This window comes from Nannospalax galili, unplaced genomic scaffold, assembly GCF_000622305.1.
Source record: "Nannospalax galili isolate Female #2095 unplaced genomic scaffold, S.galili_v1.0 scaffold472, whole genome shotgun sequence".
NCBI lineage: Eukaryota > Metazoa > Chordata > Mammalia > Rodentia > Spalacidae > Nannospalax > Nannospalax galili.
In genome coordinates, this window is record NW_008331487.1 from 25528 (window position 1) to 32416 (window position 6889).

Sequence of the window (6889 nt, forward strand, 5' to 3'; positions counted from 1 at the left end):
GCCTGCGTACACAATTACAGAAAACCATTCTTTCGGTGTGAGATGCGGCTGGCACCTTGTTCGGCCCTCTCTGTGGATGTCTCCTCTTCAGAGAGCTCCACAGGACAGATACGTGCCCCCTAACTGGAGCTCAGAGAGCTAAAAATAGCAGGGTTAATGCTATACCACCAGGTCTCATGGAGGTCAACTGTGAGGTTAAAGTTGAAGAATGCCACCTTGTAGGATCCAGGTAGTCCCTGCTAAAGGAAGGACAGGTGACCAAGAAGAGGAAGAGCAGCACAAGTTCAGGAAACCCTCACTCTCATGGCCAACACTGCATTAGTTGTTTGTCTTGTTGCTATGACAGAACCAACTTAAGGAAGGAAGTGTTTCATTCTGTGTACAATTCCAGAGTATAGTCCATATGGTGGGGGAGGCGTGAGAGCAGGTGTGTGAGGCAGCTGATCACACTGCATCCACAGTCAGAAGACAGAGAGAAATGGATGCTGGAGCTCAGCGTGCTTCCTTTTTATTCAGTTCAGGGTTCCAACCCATGGACTGCTGCCACCTACAGTGAGAGAGGGCATCCCCACCTCAATCATCCCAATCTAAACTCCCTCACAAGACCAGACATCTCCTAGCTGTGTCTAGACCCTTTCAGGTTGATAGTCAGTATGAACTATCACAAAAATTGTTTTTTTCCTTTGGAAAATTACAAATGTAGATGCTAATGCAATGTAGGAATTGAACTAGAATTGCAATGTAGATGCCAATCCAAATATGTCTGCTTTCTATCTTACTTTCCTCCCCTGGTGAGAGATGGTGAGAGTCACAATCATCCACACCAGGGAGTTGAGAGAGAGAGCTGTACAAGCAAAGTCACTCCCAGAGGGACAGCTTCCAAACATCTGTGCACAGTCACTTTGTCTACTCAACATATTAATAATTTTCTCCTTTTAGTAACTGACAGCTTCAGACTGGAGAGATGACTCAGTGGTTAAGAGCACTGACTGCTCTTGCAGAGGACTCGGGTTCAATTCCCAGAACCCTCATGGTGGCTAACAACCATCTGTAACTTCAGTTCCAGGGGGATCTGATGCCCTCTTCTGACCTCCACGGGCATTGTACAACATGAGTGCACCTATATGCATGCAGGCAATACACTCATACACATAAAATAATAAACTAAATAAATAAAATATAAAAAATTGACAACTTTTTATATAGCCAAGATAATAAAAAAAACTATAAAAAACTTACACTGGGACTCAATTTCCCTTTTCCCCTTTGGGGGCCTAAACAACTCAAACATTCTCCACTCACAGGCCATCAATTTCCACATGCCAGCTACAGTCTTCTTAAATAAAACACTTCTAGGAAAGTTGCATCCCCAGTCCAATAGATGAATCTGTGACTAGGGACATGCTCTATATCTGTGTAGTCAACACCGTGGCTGTCAATCCCAAGTGGCTATTGAACCTTGGAAATGGAGCTGGTCAACTGCTAAACTAAACTTTTAATTCAATTTTAATTAAATTTGAATATGATTAATGATGTTGGACAACACCAATCAAGATAATTACTAAAGAAAATATCAGCCAGATTATCTGGGCATACACTTGTTTTTTTGTAAACACATAATCACTTCAGTTTGTTTACCCTATGGATTTAACTTTTACGCTCAGTATTTTGCACTGCAGGGGATTCACAGTTGTGTAAATGCTCTATGCATGAAAGAGGCCAGGTATTTGCTTATTAGCATTGCACTGTAAAAACTCCAAGAGTGGTGGTCAAACACTCAGAAATGCATGCAGGGCTGTGAGCCCACACCACCTACCTGATTCCCATCAATACCAGGCTTAAAACAAAAAGTGACTATCAAATTGGACTGATGGTCCTCACCTACAGAAGTTTACTTCACTGGCTGTGGGTATGACTGGCTCCTTGCCAGCAGATCTTTCTTACCCACAGGTCCTTGCTTTCCTACTCTCACTTAGATTTGGAATGTTTTTATGGGTAGCCCATGCCTCACTCAGGAAATGTGTGTTCCTTATAGAGATGACAAGGATCCCCCCACACACATACCCTGCCCCCATGAAACCCTTTCTGACATCGCTCTCCAGAATTGCCACTTTCCTAACTCCTGCCCATGTTTCAGGCTCTGGCTGGGGGCAGGGTCAGAGTGACCACAGCAGAGTCTGGTTGGCTGTGTTTTCTACGTTCCCTAGGTGATGTTGATCTGCTGCCAGATCTGGGAGGCAACAGTCATTTTTGCAGGCTTTGATGAAGGCCTCTAGAAGGAGAGTTAGCCCAGTTCTGCAGCTGCTGAGTCTAAATCTGCCTATTACTCACCATCATAGCCATGCACTGGTGTCACCCTGCAATTAATGCAAACTGCCTCTACAATTACCCCAGAGGTGTGCATTTCCCAACCCACAGAGAATCTATGCCCAGAGAAATAAAGGCATTTTCGTTTAGCATCTTCTCAACAAATGTGTATTATATATCTGGTCTTTGCCAAGTGCTGTTCTAGAATGAACAGGAATAGGAAAGACTATCACAGAGTTACTTCTGCCATTAGAAGAGACAGGCAATCAATGAATCAAAAAGTCCATGGGTTAAGTGGAGGCAATCCGCAGCGTTGGGGGACAGACAGTGATACAGGGACACTTGAAGGAGGGACTCTACAGTCCTCTCTGAAAAAGCCTCTTCTGAGCAGAGACTTGAAGAAGCCGAGTCTGTCTGTCATGCAAGATGTCAGGAAGATCATTGCAGGAAGTGGAATTGCCCCAAACTAGAGAGAAATGTCAGAGCTATTTGATCGTTTTTTTCTGACTCTAACCAAGTTCAAAGTGTCCCTTGACCATGTACACTTGGCAAAGTATGCTAACAATGACCACTAAATGATGTTGGACAGTTCGGTTGTTTTTCTGTTCTACCTTCTTTGTTGCCATAATGAACACTGACCAACTTGGAGAGGAAAGGGTTTATTTGGCATCTACATCCTGATCATAGTCCCTCATTGGGGAACCAAAGCACGAATTTAAACAGGACAGGAACCTCAACACAGGAAGGGAGCTGAAACAATGGAAGAGTGCTGCTTGCTGCCTTGTTTGCTGGCCTGTGATCAGCCTGCTTTCTATAACCAAGGACTAACTGCCAAGGGTGGTACCACCCCCCCACAGTAGGCTGGGCCTTCCCACATCACTCAGCAATCAAGAAGACATTCCCACAGGCCAGTCCTATAGAGGAAATTCCCCAACTGAGATTCCTCTTCCGAGGTGTGTCAAACTGACAATCAAAACTAACCGTGACACTTTCTTACTCATTTGGAGAAAAATAATGAAAAGGGAATTTTTGGCTGGCATGGGAAAAAAACTCCACTATGTGGCAAAGAAGGGGCTTTTACACACCTGAGACTGCTTATTCCTCCATCACTATGAGAAGGCATTGTTATCACTTGTATTTTACAGATGAGGAAGTCCAGGCAGAGAGGGGCACTGACTTGCTCAAACTTTCCTACTTAGTATCAGCAAGATGGCATTTGACTCCACCTTTGCTAAGCAGCATCTCCCTTGATATCTATTTCCACTGGAACATTCTCTGCTACTATCGTTTGATGGAAAACTGATAGTATAATCCAGGATGTCGTGGGATGCAGCTATACCTCCGGAGCTGGATTGGGCTTAAACTAAAACAAGAGCCCCTAACCCTGTTGAGTGAGGATTGACAGAATGTGCCACAGCAGGCATCCTCTTCCTATTATTCCTTTTCAAAGGAAGTAGAGAGAGAGACTTTCACTGAGGCACTCAACAGCTGATACTGAACATCACGGCTCCAAATTGCAGACTTATTAAATCCATTAGAATAATTATAACTAAGAATTCACTTAAAAGCCCATAATGACTTTTTAGACAGTCTTTTGCTTGAATGCCTTCTCCCATCTCTGTCACTCTCCCTGCCCCCTCCTAGACACAGTCCTCCTGCAAAACCCCTGTGAGAGCCTTTGTTCTCTCTTTACCAGCATCCCTGTAGCCCAAAGTCTTGTGGGCAGAATGGTAAAAATCTGACAGAAGGAGGAAACTGGACATCTCCAGACTGTGTTGTTTTGCTTTAGTCCCATGTTGTATTTTCTTGACCCATTTGGAGAAAGGGTGCTTGAGGGAGATGCCTGGATACTTGGGGCGCTAGCTCCTGCTAATCTGGCATGATCCGTGAAAGGTTCTTACGCCTGACTTCACTGGGGCTTTGCCCAGCAGCAGTCTAGTCCTCTAATTCACATCACCCAGTCTTATTTGGATGTTCATATCTAACCATAGTTTGCTTCTCCTAGTATTTAGTATTGTCCCTGAGCCACAGGTAGAGCCTGAAACTTCAGGATAAACAAGAAGATGAACGAATGAGTCCATGTTTATGCTGCTACCATGGGTTCTCCATTGATAGGAGACACCGTGTATTCCAAGATCTCTCCAGAAGTATCAGAAAGAGCGGCAGCCAAATCAGGCCAAGTCCCAGCCATGGGTGACTTTTAGTTCAATGGAGGACACACACAGAATGACTTCAGCCAGTAAAATGTCCTACTGAAAATAGAACCAGGCCGGCATGACTGAGGTAAGAGAGAGGAAGTGGTATTTGTGTAGTCAGGGAAGGCCTTCAGAGATCACTAGTTGCTTGTTTACCCAACCGTCCTTGTTTATCAACCATCTTCTCGGCAGATTCAAGTCTCAGCATTATTGTTTCCAGCATTCAGTTTCCCTGATTCTCCTGAAACTAAAGCTAGCTAAGATAAGTACAGTGTTATAAGGCTGACCTTCCTGGTAGACTCCCTCAGAGGAGATACAGACTGCTAAAAGGTAGATTGTTTTTAGACTTCTCTTATTGCATACCTGTCTATATACAAACTGGATGTCTACATGATGGATGGAGCCCCTGCAACCTTGCTTGAATTTTAGGGTGAAAACTGTCTAAATATTAACAGGGAAAAGACTGGGTCACTAATAAATCTCACTGAGCATTTTTCTACACCTGTGATGCTGTCTCTGCGTGTCCTTCACATGAGCAAATTAACCTTTGGCATATTAACCAAGGTAGTGGGTAGATTTGCCCTGCAAGCAGGACTCAGTTTCTAACTGATACAAAGACTCTTTGGAGGTGTGACATTTGAGCTAAGACCTTCCATGTAGGAAGGAAACATCAGAGAACAGCAGGTGCAAAGGCTCTGGAGGAAGAAACACATTCTGTGTTCTAGATTCAGAGAGAAGTCCAACACAGCGGGCCAGGATGAGCCAGGGACACACAGTAGATCTGGCTGTGGTATAGATTCCATCCCAGAGTTCAGCTGTTCCTGAGGCACACAGGGAGTGGGATACCCTGCTGAAGGTATGAATTAAAGAGGAAAAGAACACAGATTTCTAAAAATAACAGCTTTCCTGTTTCTCTGTCTTTCAAATCCTGAGTCTATGACATCCAAGGGGAAGGCAGGTAACAAAGGACTCCAAGTCTCCATGACACTAAATAACATGAGATCATGCAGACCTCATCTTAGGACCCCAGGTTCCTCCTTCTGGGCTCAGACCCTCGTTCCTTTTCCTCTTTGTCATCATATCGAAAGTTCCTTTGACATGGCTGAGCTTTCAGTTTTCATGCATCCTTCCTTTCCACCTGTGACCAGAGTACTGCTTAAACTCTGTGTAGTTATACTGGGTTCCAGGCCTAGCCTTGACCTTGCTAGTTGTGTGATTTTTGAGTAGGCTACTTAATCTGCATATTCCTGGATTTTCTCCTCTCAAAATGACACTCATTCTTTTTTTTTTGGCGGGGGGGGTGTGTTGGAGGCCAGATGAGTGATTTTCATGAGGTGTACTGTGTTCATCTACCCAAGGGCTTAGAAAGAAAGAGACCGAGAGTTCAAGAACAATGAAGTTGGGGAGGGGGGACACAGACATGTATGAGTGATCTCAATTATAAAGATTTTTTTCACAAATTAATGTTTACAATGTCCCCAGAATGGAAGAACAGGGAACACCCAGGTAGACTGAGTGGCATGACCATTCGACAGCAACAAGGTGCAGTTTGATCCCCCAGTGCCAATATGATGAGTAAAGAAGCCATAGTGACAGGAGCAGAGGCCTTGTGAGACCAAGCAGTGCAGATCCCCAAAGCTGATCTCACTGCAGCCATTGCTGAATGTCCAGACTGTCAGAGGACCAAAGCTGAGCTCTGACATGGGAGCCTCGCTTGACTGAGCCTCACTTGACAGTGCCCTGGCAAGCTGACAGTCTAGGACCTCTTTCATCCTCAGAAGTACTTTATTTCAGTAGGAAGAGGAGGCTGTAATGATCACTACAAGCCCATGGGCAGCTACCCTCTTGGGGTTGTATTATATATTTTTCCTGTTGCTAAAATACCCTGACAAGAGCAACTTAAGGAAGGATGAGTTTATTCTGGTTCACAGTTTGAGGCTGCAGTCTGCCAGGGCAACAGGAGCTTGAAGCAGCTGGTCCCATCATATCCTCGGTCAAGAAGCAGAGAAAGGCAAATGCTGATGTTCAGTCCAGCACCATATAATGGTGCTACCCAGAGTGAGTGCATCCTCCCACACCAATTAACCTGGATAATTCCTCACAGGTCTGCCTGGAAGCTTGTCTCCTAGGTGGTTCTAGGTTCCATCGTGCTGACTGACCATCACAGGGTTACAGAACAACCTGTCAAATGTCCATATCTGCCTTTTCCCGGGGGGAGGGGGGCTTAAGATGCCGCCCTGATGCTTCCATGAAGAACTGAAGCCGGCAATGCTGAGGCCTGACTATGGGCTGGCTGGGAAGTTTGCAAGAAACACCAAATGCTAGCCTTTGCTTTCAAAAGCTATGAAACTTTTACAGGGAATTCTAATCTTTTGATCGCAGCCCCC